The sequence below is a fragment of the Delphinapterus leucas genome, chromosome 17 (genome assembly GCF_059928025.1).
Source record: "Delphinapterus leucas isolate spDelLeu-1000000601 "Yukka" chromosome 17, BTC_Dleu_Yukka2, whole genome shotgun sequence".
Classification (NCBI taxonomy): Eukaryota; Metazoa; Chordata; class Mammalia; order Artiodactyla; family Monodontidae; genus Delphinapterus; species Delphinapterus leucas.
This window is the reverse complement of record NC_143145.1, coordinates 53,687,343-53,698,581: the sequence shown is the minus strand read 5'-3', so window position 1 is coordinate 53,698,581 and position 11,239 is coordinate 53,687,343. Positions and strand designations below refer to the sequence as shown.

The 11,239-nt window shown below is 45.4% G+C and overlaps 1 long non-coding RNA gene across 4 annotated transcripts; it reads right to left on the bottom strand.

The window, feature by feature from the left end:
* Window positions 1-663: 663 nt before the first annotated feature.
* Window positions 664-10,536, bottom strand: LOC149747035 (uncharacterized). Of its 4 annotated transcripts, XR_016388531.1 has the most exons (7): window positions 9,117-10,536; window positions 5,659-5,946; window positions 4,706-4,876; window positions 3,526-4,429; window positions 3,131-3,275; window positions 2,064-2,159; window positions 664-904 (listed from the first exon to the last, which is right to left on the bottom strand). It is a non-coding gene; the product is annotated as an uncharacterized LOC149747035 (long non-coding RNA). The 4 variants fall into 4 exon arrangements; XR_016388530.1 differs by lacking the exon at window positions 9,117-10,536 and having other exon boundaries at window positions 5,659-6,603; XR_016388532.1 differs by lacking the exon at window positions 9,117-10,536 and having other exon boundaries at window positions 3,180-3,275; window positions 5,659-6,603.
* Between the last annotated feature and the right edge of the window lie 703 nt (window positions 10,537-11,239).

Here is an 11,239-nt window from a genome sequence, read left to right as displayed (position 1 = left end):
AGACAGTTCTACAATAATAGTCGTATACTTTAAAACCCTTCTTTCAATAGCAGAACAGACAGAAAATCAACAAGAAAATAAAAACCTTGAACAGCATTATCAATCAAGTAGACCTAACAGCCATCTAAAAAACATTCCACCCAACAGCATCAGAATATACATTCTTTTCAAATGCACATGGATATACTATATGCTAGAGCATAAAACAAATTTCAGTACATTTTAAAGGATATAAACCATACGAAGAGTGCTCTCAGATGACAACAGAATGCAATAAGAAATCGTTAACAGAAAGAAATTTGTTGAAAATCACAAATGGAAATTAAAGAATATATTCCTAAATAATTCATGGGTCAAGTAAGAACTCGTAAGGGGAATTAGAAATAATTTGAGATGAATTAAAATGAAAGTATAACATATTAATACTTGATTGGTCCCACATACTCTTCTGAAAAGCAGAGGGGTTAGACAAAGAGATCTAAATTAATTAAAAAATCATTTATTATTCTGGGAATAAAAAGAACTGGGCTTAGTCTCAGTTTTGCCTTTATCTTTGTGTCTGTTGATTATCTTGGAATAGTCATTACATAATCAACATACAGTTGCCAGCTCAGGAATCAAATACTGTCATCTCTAGGGCTACCATAACAAGATACCACAAACTTGTTAGCTTAAAAGAACAGAAATTTATTTTATCACAGCTCTAGAGGCCAGAAGTTCAAACTCGAAGTGTTGAGAGGACCATGTTCTTTCTGACGCCTCAAGGGGAGGATCCTTCTTTGTCTTAACCAGATTCTGGTGGTGGCCATCAATCACTGGTGTTGGCAGTTTTTTGATTTGCAGCTGCATCACTCTGGTCTCTTTCACTCTTGTCACATGGAATTGTCTCTGTGTGTTTCTGTCTCTGGAAACAATTTGAATAGAAATTTCTATTTTTAAAAAACAAACTGTTGATTATTATGCTCTATTTAGATACTTCCTCTAACCCCCACCCACCTCCATTTCCCCATATGTATTTGAGAAGGAAAGAGGAACTCCTGTGAGCTATCATATTGGAAAGAATCAATAATACAATGTTTTACTAGAGATGCCTCTTATCTAAAATATTTGAATTAAATATAAAATCTGGGGAAATTATCGCCCAGTTTCCCTCTTCTAGAGGCATGTTCTAAATGACAGGCGGCAGAATATTCTATACCCATGAGGTTTGCTGACATTATTGATTTGGGCCAGGATCTGTATTTTCTCTCTAAAGAAAACAGTATTCTCTCTTTACTTTCTTTAATATATAATGTTGGTGTCTTAAGTTTATTGTCAGAGAGGATGCTTATAGCTCAAATGATTTGGTTGTATTTCACCAGGATTATTACAAGATAGTCAAACAATGGCCGGGCTCCAGGATAGACCTCGGTCCCTTTGGTCCACTGGGATACTGATCTGAAAGCCACTGTTTTCTTATATTCCAAAGACCAAATAAATAAACAAACAAAAAAACAAGTAAATGAAACTATTTTAAAACCAACTCTCTTTTCTTCCTCATCCATGTTAATTCTCTTCTACCTAAAATTACTTCCTGGAAGTGATTTTTATGTTTCTTAGAGCTTCTTTACGTATATATCCACACTAATGCATATAAAACTGTGCCTTGTAGATCTTATACTTTTTCCATTTGAATAACTATTTTCTCATGTCATATAGAGTTTATCCATTGTCCTAGATATGCATTTTCCCTGTGTATTTGAGCATCATAGGAAGATAAATTCTACTCTTGAAAATGTTAACTGGTCACTGAGACACAGAAAGCTATTATTCTTACCAGTTTTCAATAGTGAGTAGATTCTGTAGGGGTGGGATTTTAAGATGTAAGTATACTGTTTTTCTACACTCAAATTCCGTTCCCCTTATCATAGAAATTGACCAGCGAAGTGTGCTGCTGACTTTTCAGAATCCATGTACATATAATCCATTGTTATTAGATATAACATTGGTCAGAAAAGCATACTGTGAAATGTTGCTTTTATTTAAACTCCCACTATTTTCACTACATGGTTTCAAGATTTTACTTCATTATTGTCCTCTGGTGGTGGGCTCTGTGAACTGCATATTTACGGGTCTGGAGCACATATCTTCCCGGAGGTATACAACTCCTCAGGTACCAGCTAAAGAGTAGATGATAAGAAGCATTCAGATTTATTAAAACTCATTAAGAATATCAGTAGCCTGACTGTTGTTTCTAAAAATATAAAATATTTATCCTTCTGTTGTCAAACAACCATATTTCATGAAAAGAAGTATAAATCTTTTTTTGCTTGCAATAGAAGAACGATAATTGAAGATATTCTTCATTTGGACCAAATACCTTCTCTGAAAATATAAGTTAAAATAGGAGTTGAAATTTCCAAAATATTCTTTAGGAAATAAAACTCCACATATAATTTCAAATTATAATTTAGTTTTACCTTAAATTTAAATATCTATATTGAATTTAATTTAAGGAAGGAAGGAAGGAAGAAAGAAAGAAGAAAAGAAGGAAAGAAGGAAAGAAAGAAAGGATGGAGGGAGGGAGGGACGGTGGGAGGAAGGAAGGAAGGGAGGAGGGAAGGAAGGAAAAAGGAAAGAAAGAAAGAAGATAAAGTAAAATAAAATATAATAAAGTTATTAAATTAAAAATTACTTATTAAGAAAAAAAAACGAACGGATAGAACCTTTGGATAAATGGTGGAAGCAAAGCTATACAGACAAAATCTCATACAGAAGCATACACTTACAAACTCACAAAAAGAGGAATAGGGGGAAAAAATCATAAATCTTGCTCTCAAAGTCCACCTCCTCAATTTGGGATGATTCTTTGTCTAAATGAGGGAAGGAAAGAAGGAAGGAAGGAAGGAAGGAAGGAAGGAAAGAAAGAAAGAAAGAAAGAAAGAAAGAAAGAAAGAAAGAAAGAAAGAAAGAAAGAAAGAGAGAAAGAAAGAAAGAAAGAAAGAAGATAAAGTAATATAAAATAAAGTTATTAAAATAAAAATAATTATTAAGAAAAAAATTTTTTAAAACTACAGAACCCTAGAACAAATGGTGGAAGCAAAGCTATACAGGCAAAATCTCACAGAGAAGCATACACATACACACTCACAAAAAGAGGTAAAGGGGAAAAAATGATAAATCTTGCTCTCAAAGTCCACCTCCTCAATTTGGGATGATTCGTTGTCTATTCATGTATTCCACAGATGCAGGGTACATCAAGTTGATTGTGGAGCTTTAATCCGCTGCTTCTGAGGCTGCTGGGAGAGATTTCCCTTTCTGTTCTTTGTTTGCACCGCTCCCAGGGGCTCAGCTTTGGATTTGGCCCCGCCTCTGCGTGTAGGTCGCTGGAGGGCGTCTGTTTTTCACTCAGACAAGACGGGGTTAAAGGAGCCGCTGATTCGGGGGCTCTGGCTCACTCAGGCCGGGGGGAGGGAGGGGCACGGAGTGCGGGGCGAGCCTGCGGCGCCACGGGCCGGTGTGACTTTGCACCAGCCTGAGGCTCACCGTGCGTTCTCCCGGGGAAGTTGTCCCTGGATCCCGGGAACCTGGCAGTGGCGGGCTGCACAGGCTCCGCGGAAGCGGGGTGTGGATAGTGACCTGTGCTCGCACACAGCCTTTTTGGTGGCGGCAGCAGCAGCCTTAGCGTGTCATGCCCGTCTCTGGGGTCCGCGCTTTTAGCCACGACTCGCGCCCGTCTCTGGAGCTCCTTTAAGCAGCGCTCTTAATCCCCTCTCCTCGCGCAGTAGGAAACAAAGAGGGAAGAAAATGTCTCTTGCCTCTTCGGCAGCTCCAGATCTTTTCCCGGACTCCCTCCCGGCTAGCCGTGGTGCACTAACCCCTTCAGGCTCTGTTCACGCCACCAACCCCAGTCCTCTCCCTGCGCTCCGACTAAAGCCCGATCCTCAGCTTGCAGCCCCGCCCAGCCCCGCGGCTGAGCAGACAAACCTCTCGGGCTGGTGAGTGCCAGTTGGCACCTATCCTCTGTGCGGGAATCTCTCCGCTTTCCCTCCGCACCCCTGTGGCTGTGCTCTCCTCCGCGGCTCCTAAGCTTCCCCCCTCCGCCACGCGCACCCTCCTCCCGCGAAGGGGCTTCCTAGTGTGTGGAATCCTTTCCTCCTTCACAGCTCCCTCCCACTGGTGCAGGTCCCGTCCCTATTCTTTTGTCTCTGTTTTTTCTTTTTTTCTTTGGCCCTACCCAGGTATGTGGGGAGTTTCTTGCCTTTTGGGAGGTCTGAGGTCTTCTGCCAGCGTTCAGTAGGTGTTCTGTAGGAGTTGTTCCACGTGTAGATGTATTTCTGGTGTATCTGTGGGGAGGAAGGTGATCTCCGCGTCTTACTCTTCCGCCATCTTCCCCTCCCAGGTATCCGTTTTTTCTAGACTTTTCTTTCTTCAGCTCACAAAGGGGCCCCTGAGGATTAAGCAGAGGAACGTCAGGGTTTCTTCCAGGCCAGCTTCAGCCCTGGGATGTTCAGGGCAGACTCTCATTACAAACCTCAGTTTCTGAGGCTCCTGGCTTATGGCCATTTAGTATAGAAGGAGGCTCCTGGCTGGGGAAGGCTCAGACAAAACGATGCAGGTTCTAATCTGTGGCAGTGGGCAGTGGGGGGCGGGGGGTGTCAGTGCAGGAAGAGGCATTCGCTGCCTTAGGCATTTAAACCGTTGCCTTCTCTTCAGGATGACTCACCTGCAAGATTCTGTGGGGTCCGCCTCCTGCCACCATGCTACAATTGCCGGATTTTGGGTCTGGAGCAACCCAGGTCTTCGTCCGGCATTTCCAGAGAGTGCTTTCTCTTCGGAGCACGTCTGGGGACTGGCTTCTCTGCTTCCACCTTGGCTGGCGAGGCCAAAGGAGCATCTTCCATGGGGAAGAGAGGGAAGACATTCCAGTTTGGAAGAACAAAAGCAAAGACACACTCTTCTCTACCTTGTCCTGCCCCAAATATAAATTCATAGCACCTTCACATTTTTATAACTATGGACTTAAAAAGACCAAGAGATTAAGGGGCCTACCCAGTGTTACACAGGTAGTGGAGAGGTGTTCTGCTCAATGGTTAGGTTCATGGTGGGGCTCCGGATTTACAGCTGATAGGAATGTGAGGACAAGCTCATGCCATTTCAAACATTTCCAAGTGGTACTGAGAGAGATGTTGAAGGTGCAAAATGAGGGTGCTGAATGACCTCACAAAGTGGGGATGGTGGGCCCATTTTAACATGAAATTGAAAATAAATTCATGACAAAAGGACATAATAGAAAATGACAACATAATCATAACACTCCCCTCTCCCCTGGAAGTAAAATTCATTAGAATCCTCTCTCTCTCCACCATGAAAGGATGAGATAAAGTCTCAGCAGCAGCCCCCGTGAAAAACATGGTCAACAGGGTGAAGAGGTGTCACTAAGACCATATGGTGCGACTCAGAGAAGCAAAGAGACAGCTCTGCCCTTAGCCTGATGAGGCCCACAGGAAGGAACATGTGTGGCAACCTTGGATAGTGTGGCAATGAGAGAGAACCTTCTTTAGGAGGGGACTCCCTGCTGCCACCTTGAAAAAGCAAATATGGGACATTCGTTTACTGTGGCTCTTGCAGAGGCGATGTGCCCAGAGGTTGGGCCACCCTGCTTGACAATCAAAGCACCTTGTATTCCTGTGCTGCTTGAAAGCTCCAATCGCCGGATTTTGGGTCTGGGGCAACCCAGGTCTTCGTCCGACCATTCCAGAGAGTGCTTTCTCTTCGGAGCACGTCTGGGGACTGGCTTCTCTGCTTCTACCTTAGCTGGCGTGGCCAAAGGAACATCCCCGTAGAGCCGGTAGCCACCAACCAGGCAGTATGTCTCCCCATGCCAGCCCAACTGCGTTTCTCCACACCCGCGGTACAGGACATGGTAGTGACCAGGTGTAGGATGAGAAGCGGGAGCCACTGCTGCTGCAAAGAAAATCAGAACTGATCAGTCACTTCTGCTGTGCACAGTCTCCTGCCAGAATTTCCCTCTCTCATGTCTCTCCCAGTTTCTGGCTGAAGACCTTTTAATCTACTTGACGTCCAAAACACAGCCTTGGCGCATCATCTCTATGAGTCCCTAGAGAAGGGACACTGGCTGCAAAAGCAATCCCTAGAGCCTAGGGCTGCAGCACATGAGGAAGTCTCTTCACCATTCCCAGGGAAAACAGTAGAACCCGAAAGTAATTGCAATCATGATCCTCTCCATCTCTCGCTTCCACAACAGAGAAAACATTTCTTGCAGTCTGTCACTTCTGAGGCTTTCATGGAAATGTCTTTCAAGTTTTGGAAAAAAATAATCTAATATAAATTGGTTAAGAGCCCCGCCCACCTTGGCAACCCCTCTTGGGCCCCATTTATACTGCCTATTTCAACCACACTGAACTCTAGCTGTCTAATACTTTTATGTCGATTAGAACAAGGCCAAATACTGAGGCAGAGTGATCAGGAGACTCAGAACCGGGTTCTGGGTACCAAGTCTAGGCTCACATCAACCCAGCCTCCTGGGACACCATCTCCTCAGCCCTCCAGTCTCATTAGCACTTCATCACCGCCCCCCCCTTCGTTCTTACGGTCTTCCCATCAATATGGCAACACCCTCTCCCCTAGTACTCAGCAACTCAGTAAGGGATGTGTCTGAGGGGACCGATATAGATGTCTACATGATAGCACAGTGGTGCCTGGGTTTGAAGGTGCGGTTCAAGAGTGGCCCTGTTCCTCAAACCGCTCCATTTGCAACTTGCCAACAAAAATGCGCTTGTCTTTTGTTAAGAGGCCAATCAGGAAAGGGTCTGAATGGAAGCATCCTGTAGCCCAAAGGGTAAGGCTACATTTATAAAGCTCAGAACCGTCCTGCACACTTGTCCAGGGATGAGCTTTCACTTGTCCTCAGCAGTGAGAACTGTGCGTCCCTGAAGGCGTCCCAGGTCACTGGTATTACTTACATTTGGGGGGAAAGTGCTCAGCTGTACGTAGTTGGCAACCCCCACAGGAACATGTGCCAGCCGGGTGAGGTTGTGTGTATATCACACCTCCTGTAGAGTTGCCCTGTCTGGGTGTACCTGCTGCACTGCCCACCCAGGGAACAGAGCACAGGTTAGAGTACACATACACTACCCGGTCACACATTCTCACACAGACAGCCAAAAAGATTGGTATCTGGTGGAGAACGGGTAGAGTAGTTTCTCTGAGTGCAGCCCGTTTGCACAGTTATGCTGCCATGGAAACCCTGAGAACGCCTGTGAGGGCATCACTACCCAGTGACGTCATATATGGAACCTTTGACTTGAGGGGCAGGCTTGAGGAGGAGGGGCAGTTTTGTGGAGGAGAACAGGGTAGAGGCAAAGGTACTCTGCCTCGCCCCTCACCCCTGGGCCTCCCCACCCACGCCCCAGCCTAGTAGACACCCCACGTGGGGCGTGCCGGTGGGCTGGCACAGCCGCAGGGGCCACAGGAGGGCAAGAGACACCCATATTCTGAGTTTGGCTTGAGAGACAAGATTAACGTAAGAGACAGCTAGGTTGTATGGCACTGACCCTAAGAGGCAGAGATTTGTGTGGCCTGGGGAATCAGGGAAGGCTCCTTGGCAGTCGGCCTGAAGGACAAGTGAGATTTGGACCCATGCGGAAGAGAGGGAAGACATTCCAGTTTGGAAGAATAAAGGAAAAGACACACTCTTCTCGACCTTGTCGTGCCCCAAATATAAATCCATAGCACCCTCACATTTTTACAACTGAGGACTTAAAAAAACCAAGAGGCTACGGGGCCTACCCAGTGTTACACAGGTAGTGGAGAGGTGTTCTGCTCAATGGTTAGGTTCATGTCGGGGCTCCAGATTTACAGCTAATAGGAATGTGAGGACAAGCTCATGCCATTTCAAATATTTCCAAGTGATACCGAGAGAGATGTTAAAGGAGCAAAAGGAGGGTGCTGAATGACCTCACAAAGTGGAAATGGTGGGCCCACTTTTAACATGAAATTGAAAACAAATTCATGACACAAGGACATAATAGAAAATGACAACATAATCATTACACTCCCCTCTCCCCTAGAAGTAAAACTCATTAGAATCCTCTTTCTCTCCACCATGAAAGGATGAGAGAAAGACTCAGCAGCAGCTCCCATGAAAAACATGGTCAACAGTGTGAAGAGGTGTTTCTAAGACGATTTGGTCCGACTCAGAGAAGGAAAGAGACAACTCTGCCCTTAGCCTGATCAAGCCTACGGGAAGGAACATTTGCGGCAGGCTTTGATAGTGTGGCAATGAGAGACAACCTTCTTTAGGAGGGGACTCCCTGTTGCCGACCTCGAAAAAGCAAAGGTGGGACATTCGTTCACTGGGGCTGTTGCAGAGGCGATGTGCCCGGGAGGTAGAGACTGCTTCGACTACCATTTTAGAGGTTGGACCACCCTGGTTGAAAACCACAGCACCTTCTATTCCTAAACTGCTTGAATCAGCGGGTGCACGTTAGGACACACGAAGTCAGGCCCCATTTGGAGCAGATTGCCTTTGGGAATGGTAGAATGTAAAATGTGAAGGGGAATGCTCTGGAGGAGCTTTGTCATGGCAGGTGGGCCAGCATGAGACCACTCAGATTCTCCAAGGCTCCAGAGATTACTTGGCTGGGAGCATCCCTCTGATGTGGTGGGGGAACTTCTACCTTAATAGGACCTGGCTGGGCATCTGGGAGAGGCAGAATAAATGGTTTATTAACTACGAGAGCGAGAGACTCACCTGGGGGGTTCCACAAAAGCACTTAAAAAGACTTGTACCTGGATTCTTGAGCCAACCCCAAGAAAACTTATCTAGATGTGGAGTAGGGCTCAGGAAGCTGCACTTTTAATAAGCTTCCTGGGCAGTCCCACCACAGTGGTCCATGGATAGAATGACCAAATTACTGTGTATTCTCGGTTGCTTTTGGGAGTCAAAGCGGGCAATATGAGAAACCGCAGCAGCCCTACGTATAAACAGGGAATATTCAAGGCAAACAGAGGTGTTTAGTTATTCTATGCATGAATCAGATTTGAGAAAAGCTAGCCTGCTGGTTAAAGAACACAACCCTTACGACAGACAGACCAGATTCTGTCCTACTTACTTGTGTGATTTTGACCAAGTTCTTTTATCCTTCTGACTGTTTCTTCATATGGAAAAGAGCTATGGCTGTACATTTAGCACAATATTCTCTTTTGGCAAAAGTTGCTCTGGGTCCATGTGTGCTCTCTGCAACGTAATCCTTTACAGTGCGCAAGCATTTTTAAGTTGTTTGGTGAAGTACTACACTTGACTTTTAACTGTCCATTACTTCGGGCAAAGCTTATGTAGTGCTGCAGAGACTAGAACCTATGCAGAGATAGTGAGAGGATGTTATAAGCTTATTCTGCCGGTTTATGAAAAACTTTTAACCTTTTCTCCTCTTCCTCAACCTGCCACCAAGAGATGAGAAAGAAGGCAGAGCCTGGAAATGCACACCAAGCAATACTTCTGGGGAGTTAGTTGGAGCGGGAGGGCTGACGCCTGAGCCCAGCTCCGCTTAGCCGTGCGGGTCCGCGGCGTGTCCAGCGGCTGTGGCGGAACCCGAGGGTGGTGGGCGTGGGCCCGTGTCGCGGCTGCACTGGAGCGGTGAGTGAGGGCCATGGGCCGTTCTTGCGCGGCCGCCACATTCCCAGACCGCCCGCCAGCCCTCCTGGTTCCTTCGCCGCTCCCCGCCGCCGGGAGCCGGGAGCCCAGAGAAGCCCGCAAACGGGCACCTGCGCCCGCCGCCCGGAGATACACCAGAAATACATCTACACGAGGAACAACTCCTACATAACACCTACTGAACTCTGGCAGAAGACCTCAGACCTCCCAAAAGGGAAGAAAGTCCCCACGTACCTGGACGTGCGGATGAAAGGCTCTTGGTGCTGCAGCCAGGAGGCAGTGCTGTGCCTCTGAGGTGGGAGAGTCAACTGCAGGACACTGGTCCACAAGAGACCTCCCAGCTCCACGTAATATCAAATGGCGAAAATCTCCCAGAGATCTCCATCTCAACAACAGCACGCAGAATCACTCAACGACCAGCAAGCTACAGTGCTGGACACCCTATGGCAAACAACTAGCAAGACAGGAACACAACCCCACCCATTAGCAGAGAGGCTGCCGAAAATCATAATAAGTCCACAGACACCCCAAAACACACCAACAGACGTGGACCTGCCCACCAGAAAGACAAGATCCAGCCTCATCCACCAGAACACAGGCACTACTGCCCTCCACCTGGAAGCCTACACAACCCACGGAAACAACTTTCGCCACTGGGGACAGACACCAAAAACAAAGGGAACTACGAACGTGCAGCCTGCAAAAAGGAGACCCAAAACACAGTAAGAGAAGCAAAATGAGAAGACAGAAAAACACACATCAGATGAAGGAGCAAGATAAAAACACACCAGACCTAACAAATGAAGAGGAAATAGGCAGTCTACCTGAAAGAGAATTCAGAATAATGATAGTAGAGAGGATCCAATATCTTGGAGATAGAATAGACAAAATGCAAGAAACATTTAACAAGGACCTAAAAGAACTAAAGATGAAACAAACAATGATGAACAATGCAAGAAATGAAAATAAAAATACTCTACATGGGATTAATAGCAGAATAACAGGCAGAAGAACGGATAAGTGACCTGGAAGATAAAATAGTGGAAATAACTACTGCAGAGCAGAATAAAGAAAAAAGAATGAAAAGAACTGAGGACACTCTCAGAGGCATCTGGGACAACATTAGACGCACCAACTTTCAAATTATAGGGGTTCCAGAAGAAGAAGAGAAAAACAAAGGGACTGAGAAAATATTTGAAGAGATGATAGTTGAAAACTTCCCTAATATGGGAAAGGAAATAGTTAATCAACTCCAGGAAGCACAGAGTCTCATACAGGATAAATCCAAGGAGAAATACGCCAAGACACATATTAATGAAACTGTCAAAAATTAAATTCAAAGAAAACGTATTAAAAGCAGCAAGGGAAAAACAACAAATAACACACAAGGGAATCCCCATAAGGTTAAAAGCTGATCTTTCAGCAGAAACTCTGCAAGCCAGAAGGGACTGGCAGGACATATTTAAAGTGATGAAGGAGAAGAACCTATAACCAAGATTACTCTACCCAGCAAGGATCTCATTCAGATTTGATGGAGCAATTAAAAGCTTTAGAGACAAGCAAAAGCTGAGAGAGCTCAGC